The sequence below is a fragment of the Pan troglodytes genome, chromosome 3 (genome assembly GCF_028858775.2).
Source record: "Pan troglodytes isolate AG18354 chromosome 3, NHGRI_mPanTro3-v2.0_pri, whole genome shotgun sequence".
Taxonomy (NCBI): domain Eukaryota; kingdom Metazoa; phylum Chordata; class Mammalia; order Primates; family Hominidae; genus Pan; species Pan troglodytes.
In genome coordinates, this window is record NC_072401.2 from 176,028,117 (window position 1) to 176,044,454 (window position 16,338).

The following is a 16,338-nucleotide window of genomic DNA, read 5'->3' on the forward strand; positions in this document are numbered from 1 at the left end:
TGCAGCCCTCTCCCCTTGCTCATATTTAATTCAATAAGATGGATGTAAAACAGGCAATTTTACTCCAAGTGTGAAAATACATTAGTTTCGAAAAAACAGGAGCTGATATTTCAGATCAGTTTGGGGTAGCTTTGCTATTACTATGGACTTGTTACAGGTGTCTTCATGTTTCCATAACTTGATGTTAAACTGCTTAGTAAATAACTATACCAAAGCACCAAATTAAATTCATTAGCTTAAAAGCTTAATGCAGTTTCAACTGGTAATTGTACATTTACAGAGAAAAATCATGTGCCTTGTTTTAGAGAAGTGAAATTAGAGAGTTAAGCCAAAATAGATTATTTTAATTACCAACTAAACAGGTTAGAACACTTTTTGAATAAAATCTAGCAAAACAAAATCAGTCAATAATTTTTAAATGATCTCTTAATTTCATCAGAGTATTACATATTCCTTGATGACTTCCATAGATTTATTTTATGATATGCAGAAAACTACATCTGCAGAACCAGAAGCAGAGTGACTTCTTAATGTGATTTTCATTGTCATTGATGGGACAGATTTTTGACAAATCTCATTGTTAGCTCTGAACAGTTAGAGCAGTTTGTTTTCCAGCAGCAAGTAATTCCAACTTGATACAATGGTTAACATGAACATCTAGTTCATGAGCTAAATCTAAACCCCTAACTGTTAAATTTACTTCATGTAAGGAAACCTTAGGGTTGACCTGCAGCAATTTCTTACGGTAAAGAAAGGGAACTATTGCAATACTTTGAACTCCAGGTAAGTGAGAGACATAAAATTGATGTCTCTCTGATGTTCCACTTCAAGATAATGATAGATCTATTCTTAAAGAATCGTGTAAAGCTTATGCTTTTTGAGCCATAGTATCTGTGAAAAGGATACATTTGGAGACCAGTTGTTCGAGGTGCTGATGTGCTGCCCATATGTCTCAATCTGCTGTAATGGGCAACTGAGGCCATATAAATACAACACTTTTTTTCCCCTGCAGGCTCTGTGTAATCCTTTCTATGTCAAAGGCAGACAGGACATCATCCTACAACAGGTCTCTGCACTTGAACTTTTTAGCCTCTGCCAATGGCCAGAGTTGTTAATTACCTATCATAAATTGCCTTCTCTGAGCATTTCCAAATGTTTGCCCCTAGTTTTGCCTATTATGATTGTGTATCTATTAGGAATATTCCAAGGCAGGAGAACAATCAGTCTTTCTGTACCTTAAAATATAGATGTAGGGATTAGGCAGACTGCGAGAAGGGAAGAGTAGCACTTTGCCTTCTACCAGGAGAAGCTCTGAGGAGAATTTATCCTTGTATCACGATTATCTTTTCCAGCATTGAAAAGAGGTATTCAAATTCAGTGATAACTAAATCAACATCAGGCTCCTACTACGGTTTTTTCCTTCTTACTAGTCTTCTGAGAGGGGTGCTCTCCCTAAGCACCCTGGAGAGTGCTGGCTGCACCCTTAGAGAAAGGCAACAATGCTTGGAGAGTGTGTTTTGCCATGTGCTGTGAGGTGTGTGTGTGAAAATTCTAATTGACAGCTTTTGTATTTTCATCAACCATACTGCATCCCTTGTAATTTAGCCCAGAAAACTAGGTGGAGGATAAGAAACCTAATTGTGATCTTGCATGGGGCATCTGAATGTCCAGGATATTGTTAGTTGTCCTGAAGAATGCTGGAGAATGTTCGGGTCCCCTCTGAGGGAACTTAATAACCTCAATCTCTCCATGAGGGAGACTTATTGGAAAGTATTCCCTGATAAGAAACCTGGAGTTAAAATTAAGAAACCTGGCTGCAATTAAAAATTATAAATTTTTAATTGAAATTAAGTGAAAGTGACCAGAAAAAAGAACCAGATATTGTTTATGTGTGCGTGCGTGCGTGTGTGTGTGTGTGTGTGTGTGTGAGTGTGTGTGTGTTTTAGGAAGGAAGTTACTTAAAGAAATATTTCTTTCTGTCCTGCAGAGCTAAAGATTTTTGGTTGCTTCTGATTGACTTGGATGGATTCTTAATGCTATTTCAGGCTGGTGATGCTGGTGGCTAAAATTGATGAAAAAGTGTTTAACACCTACAGCCAATTGTGGCTTTTATTTATTCACTCCTGTATTTATTAATCATCACCTGTATTCCACACACTCAGGCTGGCACCTGGATACTCTTTCAAGAAAAGCTAAGCATTATTTTTGTAATTATTGTGTAATGAGCTAGGCAGCTCACTTTACTTCTCTGGGCTACATGTCAAGAAAACAATTGTTAAAATAAGTTCCTCTAATCAAACCAACACAGCTGGCTTTTGTGGCTGTGGGAGCATTGCCAGAATATCAGAGAAAAGTTGTTACAGGTTGAGAATCCCTAATCCAAAGATCTGAAATCTGAAATGTTTCAAAATGGAAACTTTTTGAGTGCCAACAAAATTATTTAAAATATTGTATAAAATTACCTTCAGTCTATGTGTATATGGTGTATATGAAACATAAATGAATTTTATGTTTAGAATTGGGTCTCCTCCCCAAGAAATCTCATGATGTATATGAAAGTATTCCAAAATCCAAAAAAATCTGAAATCCGAAACACTTCTGGCTGTAAGTGCTTCAGATAAGCGATGTTCAACCTGTACAAAAAATGAGGGTTCACATTATTTGGTGATAAGTTGATAAAACTTAATGAAACACGGATTGCCAGACAGAAATCCTTCATCTAGAGCTAGATGTTAATTACCATGGTTGAAGATCAATTCTTTCTAATTTATTTAACAAACTACTTTGACTGAATATTAGAATACAAATTATAGAGGAAAACCAAGATACCTCCTTCAGTAATTTCATTGTAACAGAATTGGTACTTATTCATCCATTATTCCACAAATGTATTTGAATGACCAATTAATAGTGCTAGAAGCTTGCAGTATAGCAGAGGAAGATGTAAGTGCACTACAATATCTAAATTCTGAAAAAAATAAGCTTTAAAGCTACAGTGCCGGGGAGGCGGGGAGCGGGGTGCAAAAAAAGTCGTAATAAAAGCCAAAGAATAACTCACTAGCAGTAAGATAATAGTCTCAGCATCCTCTTAAACACTATGTCTCCTTCCTTTCCTTTTTCCCAGACAGAAAGAAAAGAGACAGGTACCACCATTAGGGGTTTATAGCTGTTACCTTAAACCTGTATTTTTTTCTTCTTCTTCCTTTTTAACTAAGTGGCTTTACTTGACTAAACTCTTAGATAGGTAGAAGGAGAGGCCTCTAGGCTCCAGAAAGAAGAATCAAAGTAAACAGCTTTGGGAAAAAGAGCTCCTGGGGAAACCTAAAACAACATAAGGGGTAAATGGAGTTTTCTGGATTTTAGTCTGTAAAACTACATTTCACAGCATTTTGCTAAAGCTTAATTCTGAGTGATGATGCACCCAAATAATTTGCTCAAATGTTTATTCATCTCGTTTTAATCCTGGTTCCTGATAGTTTAAAGAGATTATTAAGCAAAGTATATGGGAGGCGATTTCATTGTTTAGACCGAGCTCCTACACTGGGCTCCAGCAGACAATGAAGTCACTCATGCTAGGTGTCATGCACAATTACACTAAACTTTGAAACGGCAAGGTTTCCAGAAATGAGAAGATTCACAGCAACTAAGCAGAAGGGGCTCATTTTACCTGAGCCAGCATGATAAGGAAGCCCCTTCTGTGTTAACCCTATAAGTAAAGTAACTTTGAAATGACCAATCTGCTTTTGTTCCTTGTTTCTGCTTTCTTCAGCCCTTTTCTGCCTATAAAGCCAACCTATAAACCAGAGCACGCATTCTGTTTTATAGAATGAGATATTGCCCAGTTCTAGAATCACTAATAACAGCTAATTACATCTTAAAACCAAACTTGTTGTAATTTTATTTTTTAACAATATCAGTAAAGGTGCCTTTATTCTAAGAGCTATATGAGGTGGTTTGATCATATTATTCACAGAATTATAAAGTTAGCATAAGAAAATTATGAAATTAAACCCCAAATTGTTTGTTGAATATGGTGACTGGTTATTAATCTTGAGGATAGGAAATAAGATGTTCCTTGATTAGTGTTGGTCCTGAAAGAACTTATTGTCTTATTAAGAAGAAAAGACTCAAGAAAAGTAATCCAAAACAGAATATAGTCAAGTTTCAACTGTGTGTATTATAGATGTTCAGAGAATTGTGTTGTGTTGATTTTTGTTAGCATAGAAGGCATTGTAAAATGTGTGTGACTAGAAGCCAATTAGAGCTGAGTGTGTGTGTGTGTGTGTTTGAGACAGAGTCTCGCTCTGTTGCCCAGGCTGGAGTGCAATGGCGCGATCTTGACTCACTGCAACCTCCGCCTCCTGGTTCAAGTGATTCTTCTGCCTCAGCCTCCCGAGTAGCTGGGACTACAGTTGCCCACCACCACGCCCAGGTAATTTTTGTATTTTTAGTAGAGATGGGGTTTCACCAGGTTGGCCAGGCTGGTCTCAAACTCCTGATCTCATGTGATCCACCTGCCTCGGCCTCCCAAAGAGTGTTTTTACAGGCTCCATTCCTTATTCCTGGAGTCATCTTAGGGAAATTTTCTGACATTTTATTGCCTTAGAACTCTCATCTGTAAAGTAGAGAGAAAGATGCCTCACTTGCTTGCTGAGGACTAATGAGATACAATTTTGAGAAGTCATTTTTTTCATCCCAATGATTTTCACCAATCATGATCATGCTAAATTTGTCTCACTCAAAACCAGGCATAATGTAATGCTGTTAAGAACATATTATTCTAATATTTGGTCCAGAATTCCTTTCTGTGAACCGTTTCTGTTTAGAATCTGTGTTCATAAATGCTGGGAGTGTGTCAGCTGGTGACTTCAGAGGAAAGGGGAACCACTACACATGAGGTAAAAGGAGGAATGTGTTGTTTTGCTACTGAGAAGGACTGGGGAGGGGAGTGGAATAAAAGGTGGGAGCAGAGAAGAGACAGGCCAGCAAAATCAAAAAGCAGGTGCTGCAGAGAAAGAGCCAGGAGAGAAACTTCTGGTGATGAGTGATAAAAATGGACTTGGGGGACAGGACAATATAAGTGATGAGCTTTTGCCCCCCGTCTCTACAGTCATCAGGAAAGTCTATTGTGCTTATAAATGCTTTGTTTCAATTTTTGGCAAACACAGTAAAGGAGCTGTTTTATATCTGGTAGCACCTCATGTTGACCCCAATATAAACAAGAAACGAGCCCAAGAAGCAGAGGAAGTTAGGAGATAGTAAGCTGTCCAGAAATTAGCCAACGACTGTGGAATGGCTCTAGACTTCTGTAGCAAATGGAAATATGAGGTTAGTTCCAGGTTTATGTAAATCACCAAGGGTTAGATGAACTCCCATATGGCATATTACACCAATTTGTAAGGACATCAGAAAATAGTTCATATTGTTTCAAAGTTGGCTCCATAAGCGGGCAATTGTTTTTAATATATATCAGGGCTTAGAACATGATACCCCAAAATATGGCACCTTGGCATAAGCAGAAAGCTCACTCTCTGACTTTCTCCAACCTTCTCTCCCAGGCCATAAAAATCATTCTCTCTCCCTCCATGTGGAGAATGAAGACTTTCTGGGACACCTTAAATCCAGAGAAAAAGAAAGAAGATACATACAGCCAGAACAGAATCTGAACAAACAGGCCTTGCTAAGTTCCCCGCAGTTTATTGATCATATCCTTTTTGATCAATCAGGCTTCTTTTTTTTTTTTTTTTTTTTTTTTGAGGCGGAGTCTCACTGTGTTGCCCAGGCTGGAGTGTGCAGCGGCATGACCTCGGCTCACCTCAAGCTCCGCCTCCTGGGTTCAAGCAATTCTCCTGCCTCAGCCTCCCGAGTAGCTGGGATTACAGGTGCCTGCCACCACGCCCAGCTAATTTTTGTATTTTTAGTAGAGACGAGGTTTGACCATGTTGGCCCGGCTGGACAATCAGACTTCTGTGTGACTGTCCATTCTTTAGCAAACCTAGGCATAAAAATACACAGCTTTTCCTAAGTCTTCAGGTCGTCATTTCTGAAGTTTCCCGTGTCACATAAAATTTTGGTTAAAAAATTTTGTTATGCCTTTCTCGTTAATCTGTCTTTTGTTATAGGTGTCATTCACCAATTGTCAGCTTCGCAATTGGTGTGAAAAAGATACTACTTTTTCTCTCCTGCACATCTAATGAAATTCTTTAGTTGAAATCCTTAGGTGTAAACCAATAATATCCCCAATCTTTGTTTTGTACTAACAGTCTTGACTTTTTCTAAATCAAATACATCCCTGTGGATTATTACTCTCACCTGCATGGTCTTCAGAAAAGAAAAATAAAATTACTCTACTGGAGATCACAATGACACAATATTCTGTAAGTGGAGCTGCCTTATAAAACTATTTTTGTTCCATTCTTTCACAGCTATTTTTAAAGTTCTGTTTTTAGAATTCACAGTTCTGCTCTTTGAGACTTCAACTACAAAGTCAAGTATTGCCATGGTTTTTTTTTTTTTTTTTTTTTTTGAGACGGAGTCTTGCTCTGTCACCCAGGCTGGAGTGCAGTGGCGCGATCTCGGCTCACTGCAAGCTCCACCTCCTGGGTTCACACCATTCTCCTGCCTCAGCCTCCCGAGTAGCTGGGACTACAGGCGCCTGCCACCATGCCCAGCTAATTTTTTATATTTTTAGTAGAGACGAGGTTTCACCATGTTAACCAGGATGGTCTCGATCTCCTGACCTCATGATTTGCCTGCCTCGGCCTCCCAATGCCATTCTTAACATTTAATTTAAACTTACGGCCAGGAGTTCAAGACCATCCTGGGCAACATAGTGAGATCCTATCTCTACAATTTTTTTTAATTAGCTGTGCATGGTGACATGTGCCTGTAGTCCCAGCTACTTGTGAGGCTGAGGTGAAAGGATTGCTTGAGCCCAGACGTTCAAAGCTGAAGTGAGCTATGGTCACACCACTGCACTCCAGCCTGGGCAAGAGAGCAAGACCCGGTTGCAAAAAAAAAAAATTCTTCCTGCCTTCAACGACATTGCCTTTCATTTTGGCCATTTCCTCCCCTCCCCAGTTGTGACCTCCCTACTGGGTTACGCTCCAGGTCCCTGATTCCTTTTCAGATAGTCTCTGTAATTGGAATTGGAGGTGTGAGAGGAGTTCACATTCACACAAAGCCTGCTGAAGTATGGTAAGCCTTACTCACACAGGCAACTTTTAACTGTGATGACATCTCAGTAAAATGTTATACAACTTCGGTGTCATTTAAATATTCTGTGACACTTTCAGAGGAAACTTTCCAGTACATAAAATCATCTCGTGTTACCTGAGAGAATGACAACTCTGTTTTTAAAATTACTCTGAAATTCCTAGAAAATCAAACCAAACCGAAAACCTCACTATGTTTTTTTATTTTACTGGTAAATAAATATTTTTTCTTGGTCATATTTAGGTTATGGTGAGAGTTAAGTAATATGTCTGAGAGTACATTATTTACCATAAATCTTTGTACAGACACTCCTATTTTATTAGCTATTTTCAAAATATCAGAAACTAATAATTCCCCTTCATTTCTACAGGGCAATAGTGATCCTAGACCAAATTCCCTCCTTTTTCTCTCCAAATTGGTTATGATCCTACTTCCTCAGGTTGGTCCACTATATTTAGGCGTGAAGGACAAGGAGAGACAAGCTGTCACTGGTCAAACAAAACAAAACAAAACAAAACACAGATACAAGGGCTTTTCAGGTTAGTCCTAGAGAATTTCACAACATTCCAGGGTTTTCACTGCTTCTGTGAGTAAATTTTCTTTCCTGCTCCCATGCAGGAAATGGTTCAGCATGGTCAAGCCATTCAGGCCTTCGTTACTGCCGTGTTTTGAATGTGCCCCCCTCAATTTCATGAGTGGGAAACCAAATTTCCTATGTGGCAGTATTGAGAGGTGGAACGTTGAAGAAGTGAGTGGTTCATGAGTGCTCTGCCCCCTGAGTGGATTCATCTACTCATGAGTTAATAAATTGATGGGTTAATGGATTAATGGGCAATCATGGGAGTGGAACTGGTGGCTTTCTAAGAGGAAGAGAGGCCTGAGCTAGCACGTTAGCATGCTCAGCCCCCTCACCATGTGATGGTCTGCACTGCCTCAGGTCTCTGCACAGTCCTCACCAGGAAGAAGCCTCTCACCAGACACTGAGCCATGCCCTTGGACTTCCAAGCCACCTGAATTGTAAGAAATTTCTTTTCTTTATAAATTACCCAGTTTCAGGTGTTCTATTATAAGCAACAGAAAACAGACTAAGACAGCTATGTTATGAAGACTGATTTTTGAAAAAACATAGACATGATCCTTAAAAGAAATATATATGTGTGTAGGTGTATGTGAGTTACACAATTCTAAGATTGCTTGTCTTCAAAATATACAACAAAATAATTAACATGAAAAAGAAGCACAGTATAATGTTATTATTTTTCAGAAAAAGCTGTTAGACTAGGATGGAGAAAGTGATGTCATGTAGTCAAGGGAAGTCTTTGATTTAAAGGGGGATCTATTTACTTATTGCACATATATAAACAGCTTTAAAGAATATTAAACCTACTAAGCTACTTATGGTTTTGCTCTGACAACTACTTCCTTTAGTTTTTGGTTTCAGTTGGCTTCTCTGAGTCATCTTGCTTCTCTGAACAAGTGAGGTATTTGTTGTCAGTGATGTGGGCTGAATCAATACGGTGTCACTGTTTATGCTTTAAATTGATGAGTTTTCAGAAGGTGGCAGTGGTATGAGAGCCAGTGATTCAGCTCACCCTAGGATTGTTAACAGAGGTTAATATAGTAGATAAACGGTGTGTTCTATTTTTCTTTCAAAATAATGATATGTTAAAAATATTATGAACATGGAAAAAGCTTTCAATAAAATCCAGCATCCCTTCATGAAGAAAACCCTCAATAAACTAGTCATCGAAGGAATATACCTCAAAATAATAAGAGCAATCTATGACAAATCCATAGCCAACATCATACTGAACAGGCAAAAACTGGAAGCATTCCCTTCAAACTGGAACAAGACAAGGATGTTCACTGTCACCATTCCTATTCAGCATAGTACTGGAAGTCCTAGCCAGAACAATCAAGCAAGAGAAAGAAACAAAGGACATCCAAATAGGAAAATAAGTCGAACTATATGACTTCATGGATATGATTCTATACCTAGAAAACCCTAAAGACTTCACCAAGAGGCTGCTGGAACTGATAAATGACTTCAGTAAAATTTCAGGATACAAAATAACTGTACAAAAATTAGTAGCATTTCTATAAACCAATAACATTCAAGCTGAGTGCCAAATCAAGAACGCAATTCCATTTACAATAGCCAGCCATATACAAAAATTATGTAGGAATGTGTCTAACCAAGGAGGTGGAACATCTCTACAAGGAGAACCACAAAACCTTGCTAAATGAAATTACGGATGACACAAACAAATGGAAAAACGTTCCATTCCATGCTCATGGATACAAGAGTCAATGTTGTTGAAATGACCATACTGCCCAAAGTATGGTCATCAATCTATAGATTCCGTGCAATTCCTACCAATATCATTTTTCACAGAATTAGAAAAAAACAATCCTTAAATTCTTATGGAACCAAAATAGAGCCCAAATAGCCAAGGCAGTCCTAAGCAAAAAGAATAAAACTGGAGGTATCACATTACCCAATTTCAAGCTATACTACAGAGCTGCAGTAACCAAAACAGCATGGTTCTGGTAAAAAAAAACAGACACATACACCAATGGAACAGAATAGGGAAGCCAGCAATAAAGTCACACACCTATAGCCATCTGATCTTCAACAAATTGGACAAAAATCAGCAATGGGGAAATGACTCCCCACCCAATAAGTGGTGCTAGGAAAGCTGGCTAGCCATAGGCAGAAGAATGAAACTGGACCCCTAGCTTTCACTATATATAAAAATTAACTTGGCTGGGTGCAGTGGCTCATGCCTGTAATCCCAACACTTTGGGAGGCTGAGGAGGGTGGATCACCTGAGGTCAAGAGTTTGACACCAACCTGGCCAACAAGGTGAAACTCTGACTCTACTGAAAATACAGAAATTGGCTGGGCATGGTGACAGGTGCCTGTAATCCCATCTACTTGGGAGGCTGAGGCAGGAGAATCACTTGAACCTGGGAGGCAGAGGTTGCAGTGAGCCGAGATGGTGCCACTGCACTCCAGCCTGGGTAACAGAGTGAGCCTCTGTCTCAAAAAAAAAAAAAAAAAAAAAAAATTAACTCGTGACAGATAAAAGATTTAAATGTAAGACCTCAAACTATGATAATCCAAGAAGAAAACATAGGGCGTTCTAGACATTTACCTTGGGAAAGAATTTATGACAAAGTCCTCAAAATCAATGGCAACAAAAACAAATTGGCATGTGGGACCTAATTAAACTAAAAAGCTTCTGCACATCAAAAGAAACTATCAACAGAGTAAGCAGACTACTTACAGAATGGGAGAAAATATTCACAAATGATGCATCCAACAAAAGTCCAATATCCAACATCCAGAGGAAACTTAAACAACTGAACAAGCAAAAAACAAATAACCCCATCAAAAAATGGGCGAAAGTCATGGACAGACACTTCTCAAAAGAAGATACAAGAGGCCAACTGACATATGAAAAAATGCTCCATATCATTAATCATCAGGAAATGCAAATCAAAACCGCAACGAGATACCATCTCACACCAGTCAGAATAACTATTATTAAAAATTCAAAAAAACAACAGATGCTGGTGAGCATGTCGAAAAAAGGAACACATACTCTGTTGGTGGGAAAATAAACTAGTTTAGCTACTGTGGAAAGCAGTCTGGAGATGTTTCAAATAACTTAAAACAGAGTTACCATTTGACCCAGAAATCCCCTTACTGGATATATATCCAAAAGAAAACAAATTATTCTACCAAAAAGGCACATCATGCACTCACCTGTTCATTGCAGCACTATTCACAATAAGATATGGAATCAACCTAGGTGTCCATCAACATTGGACTGAATAAAGAAAATGCAGTGCATGTACACCATGCAATACTACACAGCTATGAAAAATAATGAAATCATGTCCTTTGCAGCAACATAGATGCAACTGGAGGCCATTATCTTAAGCAAATTAAGCAGGAACAGAGAACCAAATACCACGGCCTCACTCGTAAGTGGGAGCTAAACATTGGGTACTCATGGATGTAAAGATGGGAACAATAGAACCTGGAGACTACTGGAGGGAGCAGAGAGGGAGATAAATAAGCATTGAAAAATTATTGGGTACTATACTCAGTATTTGGGTGACAGGATCATTCATACCCCAAATCTAAGCATCTTAGAATATAACTAGGTAACAAACTTGTATATATACCCCTGAATCTAAAATAAAAGTTGAAAAAAATACGAATTAGACTGTTATATTCATAATTGATAAGTAACCACCGTGCTTTAAGCTTCCATACAGAATTTTCTTTGCTGGTAATAGTTTCTTATATATGCTAATTAAGTTGGTAAAACTCTGCTATTCTTCCATAGAATATTTGCCTAATCTGTGTTTCTTTCTCTTAAAATATCAAATAAACTTAATTTTCATGGGTTTGCTAAATATTTTTGCTCTGTCTTTAAGAGTTAGGTCAACCGAGTTGTTGGTGTTGAAATTCTCCAGCATTCAAACTATGGTTGGTCATTATGGAGATTGAAACTGTTTAGTCTCATATGCCTCTGGTAGCAATAGTTTCTCTCCCATCTCTATTTTGCATGTCCTGATTTTGCTTGTAGACTATAAAATGCAATCTAGCATAAGGACTGCCTTTATTGCTTTTTAATCCTAGCATCTAACATAGCATGTTTTGCAGATGCTCCTCAATTTACAATGAGACTGTCAAAATAAACCCATCATAAGTTGGAAATATTATAAGTCAGAATACATTTAATGTAGCTAACCTACTAGACATCATAGCTTAGCCTAGCCTACCTTAAACATGCTCAGAACATTTACATTAGCCTACAGTTGGGCAAAATCATTTAACACAAAGCCTGTTTTATAATAAAGTGTTGAATATCTCACGTAATTTATTAACTATATTACACTGTGTAGTATAGTACTGGTTTACCCTCATTATCACCTGGCTGACTCAGGGCTATGGCTCACTGCCATTGCTCAGCATCTAGAGAGTGTCATACTGCATATCACTAGCCTGGGAAAAGATCAAAAGTCAAAATTTCAACTCTGGTTTCTACTGAATGTGTATCGCTTTTGCACCACTGTAAAGTCAAAAAATCATAAGTTGAACCATCCTGTCTGGGACTGTCTGTATATATCTTTGAGCTCCACAAATATATGATATTAATAATGGTACAATATTGTAAGTAATATTTTAAATTTTAGAAGAGTAGTACTTACTAGACGAGTATTTTCTGTGTAACTGAGCACTGTGATAAATCCACCTAATACTTTAGCTCACTTGTTCCTCATAACAATCCTATTTTACAGATGAGGAAATGGACTTAGACTAGGAAACTTGCCCAAGGCTTAGGATAAATATATTTCATCTTAAAAGATAGGTGTGATTCGAGCTGTCACTGGCATTATCAGACTTTTTATATCAGATTTTATTGATGATAGATGACATAAATTGGGTTCTTAATATGTTAAGCATTGTTCTGTTAATTAACTTATCTTCACTGCAACATAAAGAGGGAGGTAGATTATTACTTGTATTTTGGAGATGAAAAATGCCGACACTGAGGGGTTTAGTAGCCAGGCCTCAGAGGTCCTGTAGCTAGCTGCTGAAATACCTTGCCAGGATTTAAATCATGGAAGTCTCTTCAATGGTACAGCTCTCTGCTGATTTGTTATACAGCCGTTTATTTAAAATTAGGTTTTAACCCAGCACATGATGTGAAGATTATTTAAGATTTCATTTCCCATTTTGAATAATTTTCTGTGTTTTCCTAGCCAAAGACATTTAATGTTAGTTTTCATTTTGATAAAATTATCTCATCAATATTTTTACATTACTGTCATCGAAAGGCTGTTGTTGAGATTAATCATGCAATGTGTTTAACTAGAAGATGAAATAAAAGTCACATGTTACACACAAACACACTCAATTGATTTTTAACAAAGGTACAGAAACAGTTCCATGGAGGAAGGATTTTCTTTTCAACAAATGGTGCTGGAGCAATTGGACATTCTAAAAAATGCACCTTGACTAAAACCTCATACTTTATTGAAAAATTAACTTAAAATAGATCATAGGCTTAATGATAAAATATAAGAATATAAAACATTTAGAAAAAATCAAATAGAGAATATCTTCAGGACTTAGAGCTAGGCAAAGAGTTCTTATTGGTTACACCCAAAGCATGATATGTAGAAAAAGTTTTTTTTATAAATTGGACCTTGTATTAGTCCATTTTCACATGCTAATAAAGGCATACCTGAGACTGGGCAATTTACAAAAGAAAGAGAGGTTTAATGGACTTACAGTTCCACGTGGCTGGGGAGGCCTCACAATCATGGTGGAAGGCAAAGAGGAGCAAGTCACATCTTACATGGATGACAACAGGCAAAGAAAAAGCTTGTGTAGGCGAACACCTCCTCATAGAACCATCAGAGATCTCATGAGACTTACTCACTCTCATGAGAACAGCATGGGAAAGACTCACTCTCATGATTCAATTATCTCCCACCAGGCCCCTCACACAACACATGGGAATTCAAGATGAGATTTGGGTGGAGACACAGCCAAACCATATCAGACCTCATCAAAATAAAGTGTTTGCTCTGTGAAAAACCCTGTTAAGAGAATGAAAAGGCAAGCTACACAGTGAGAGACAATATTTTTAAAGCCCATATAGGACAAAGGGATTGTATATAGAATATATAAAGAATTCTTGAAAGTCAACAGTTTTAAAAATACAAAATGATCAAAAGACACGTTTCCAAAGAGAAGGAGTGGATGGCAAATAAGCACAGGAAAAGTGTTCAGAATCATTTGTCATCAGGAAAATGCACATTCACACTACAGTGAGATACCACTGTAAACCTATCAGGATGGCTAACATTAAAAATAGTGGGCCGGGCATGGTGGCTCTTGCCTGCAATCCCGGCACTTTGGGAGGCCAAGGCAGGTGGATCATGAGGTCAGGAGTTCAAGACCAGCCTGGCCAGCATGGTGAAACCCTGTCTCTACTAAAAATGCAAAAATTAGCTCAGTGCAGTGGCACATGCCAGTAGTCCCAGCTACTTGGGAGGCTGAGGCAGAAGAATTGCTTGAATCCGGGAGACGGAGGTTGCAGTGAGCCGAGATCACATGCAACTGCAATCCAGCCTGGGCAACAGAGCAAAACTCCGTCTCAAAAAAAAAAAAAAAAAATAGTGATAACACCAAATGCTGATGAGAATGCCGAGAAACTGAATATCTTTTACTTTGTGTGAATCAAAAATGACAGAACCACTCGGGAAGTAACTTGGAAGTTTTTAAATAGAAATATATGTACCATTTTTGTAACTTCATATTAATCTATAATTATTTCAAACAAATAGTTAAATTACCTGTCAAAGTAAGATGAGAATGAGTTGTTATTGTATTCATCATTTTGTTGCAATGTTTAAAATAACATCATTGATAATGTACTCATAGTAGATATGTGTGGCTATTTTTTAAAAGTTTTTGTCTCAAGTTGCTTCATATTAAAATGTCTGAAACATTCTAGCATTTCAAGAATAAAAATTTCCTTTAAAATGTTAGTCATGACCTGGCAAAATTTTTTTTTAATTCTGAACAACCACTGGGTGGCAGTAAAGGCTTGGGTTTTTGTTCATTTGCCTGGTTTGTTTTTTTTTTTTTTTTTTTGGAAAGTTGAAAAAATAAGGAACTAATTTGGTTCTGCTCTTAGCAAATAAAAAAATCTGTAGTGATAGATATTATTGCTGATTGGCAAGGTTTAAGCTGCAAATCGAATCATTAAGAAATAATATTTGTATAAGTTAAAGCAATAAATAACACACACTCTAAGGGATCATATGCAGAGTAAAACCTTATAAAAATAAACCTTGGGCTAACAGTCTGAGACGAGATGGACAATTCTAGAAAAAAAAAGGAGTTTGGCATTGCGTGTTGTAATGGCATGTGGGATTTTCTGGTTCAAAATTTTACTGGCTTTCAGAAATTCTAAACAGCCCCTTTATTTTTCTGTTTCCTCTCACTAATAATTAATTACACAAAATTCAACTAGTCTTCATTTCTTATTTGGAAAATAGTCTTCCTCTTTTAAATGTATATTAAAATGTCAGAATATGAAGAGAATGATAGATTCTCCTCTATAGGAGACAGAATATATCACATTTTGAAATGTGATGGGTATATACATTTTGAAATGTGATATCACATTTCAAAATATTAATGTCTTTTTATCTTGACAAAACTGAGAGAAAACCTCTATACAACCTGTTGCATTTTTCATAAAGTTTACTTGCCAGGAGCAAATTGAGACATTGACTTTAATAGCAAGTTTGAAGAGATCCTATGCTTTTCTTCACAGCTTAACCTCATTAATGCATCTCATTCTAAATATATATTATCATCAAGGATGAGCCATTTATTTGCATATGTTACTGTTCTTTTGTGTCATCCTAATGTCATATAAAATAAAACAATGGATATTAGGTCTGGCACTACCCAGGTAGAAGAGTCACATTCAAAACTTCTGCTGAATATTCATAATAGTATTGTCAAACCAGATTTCCATGTGAATCAGGCATCAAAACAATTTACAACCAAAAGGTCCAGTTTTTAGTCTGTCTTCTCAACCTTATGGCTGCAGGACAATGAGGATGGAGCAGAATGTCTGTAATGAGACAACTACAGTGAGGTTGGGATAATAATTCATCATATCATTGTGTGATTTGAGTGTGATGATGCCGTGAAAATGCTTAGCACTGTTCCTGGGTGACAAGAGCAAAACTCTGTCTCAAAAAAAAAGAAAAAAAGAAAGAAAGAAAAAAAAAAAAAGCTGTGCCCTGATCACCTTGGGTATATGTCATCAGGACGTCCTGAGGCTGCGTTATGGGCATGAATCCTCAACCTTGGAAAAATAAACTTTCTAAATTAACTGAGACCTGTCTCAGATATTTGGGGTTCACATTTGGGTGACCACAAAGGGATTCTGCATGGAGATGCCCCTGACCTTTGACAAATCTCCTATTGGTGTTTGGTACCAGCTCAAGCTATCTTTATGGCTCAAACCAACAGAACAATTTGCTGAGGCCTGGAAGAACCCCTCCAGAGAA

The 16,338-nt window shown here is 37.6% G+C and overlaps 1 protein-coding gene across 4 annotated transcripts in view; it reads left to right on the plus strand.

Annotated features, from left to right (window-relative positions):
• CEP44 (centrosomal protein 44) overlaps nucleotides 1-16,021 on the plus strand; it is an 84,915-nt gene extending 68,894 nt beyond the window's left edge. Inside the window, exons 12-13 of one of the 4 annotated variants that reach the window (XR_010156749.1) lie at nucleotides 1,988-3,338; nucleotides 14,389-16,021. The gene's annotated coding sequence lies outside the window, so the exon portion shown is untranslated. Of the gene's footprint in view, nucleotides 1-1,987; nucleotides 3,734-4,315; nucleotides 4,401-14,388 lie in introns of those variants that run through there. The other 3 variants (XR_010156747.1, XR_008547662.2, XR_010156748.1) reach the window with 3 other exon arrangements.
• Nucleotides 16,022-16,338: the final 317 nt, after the last annotated feature.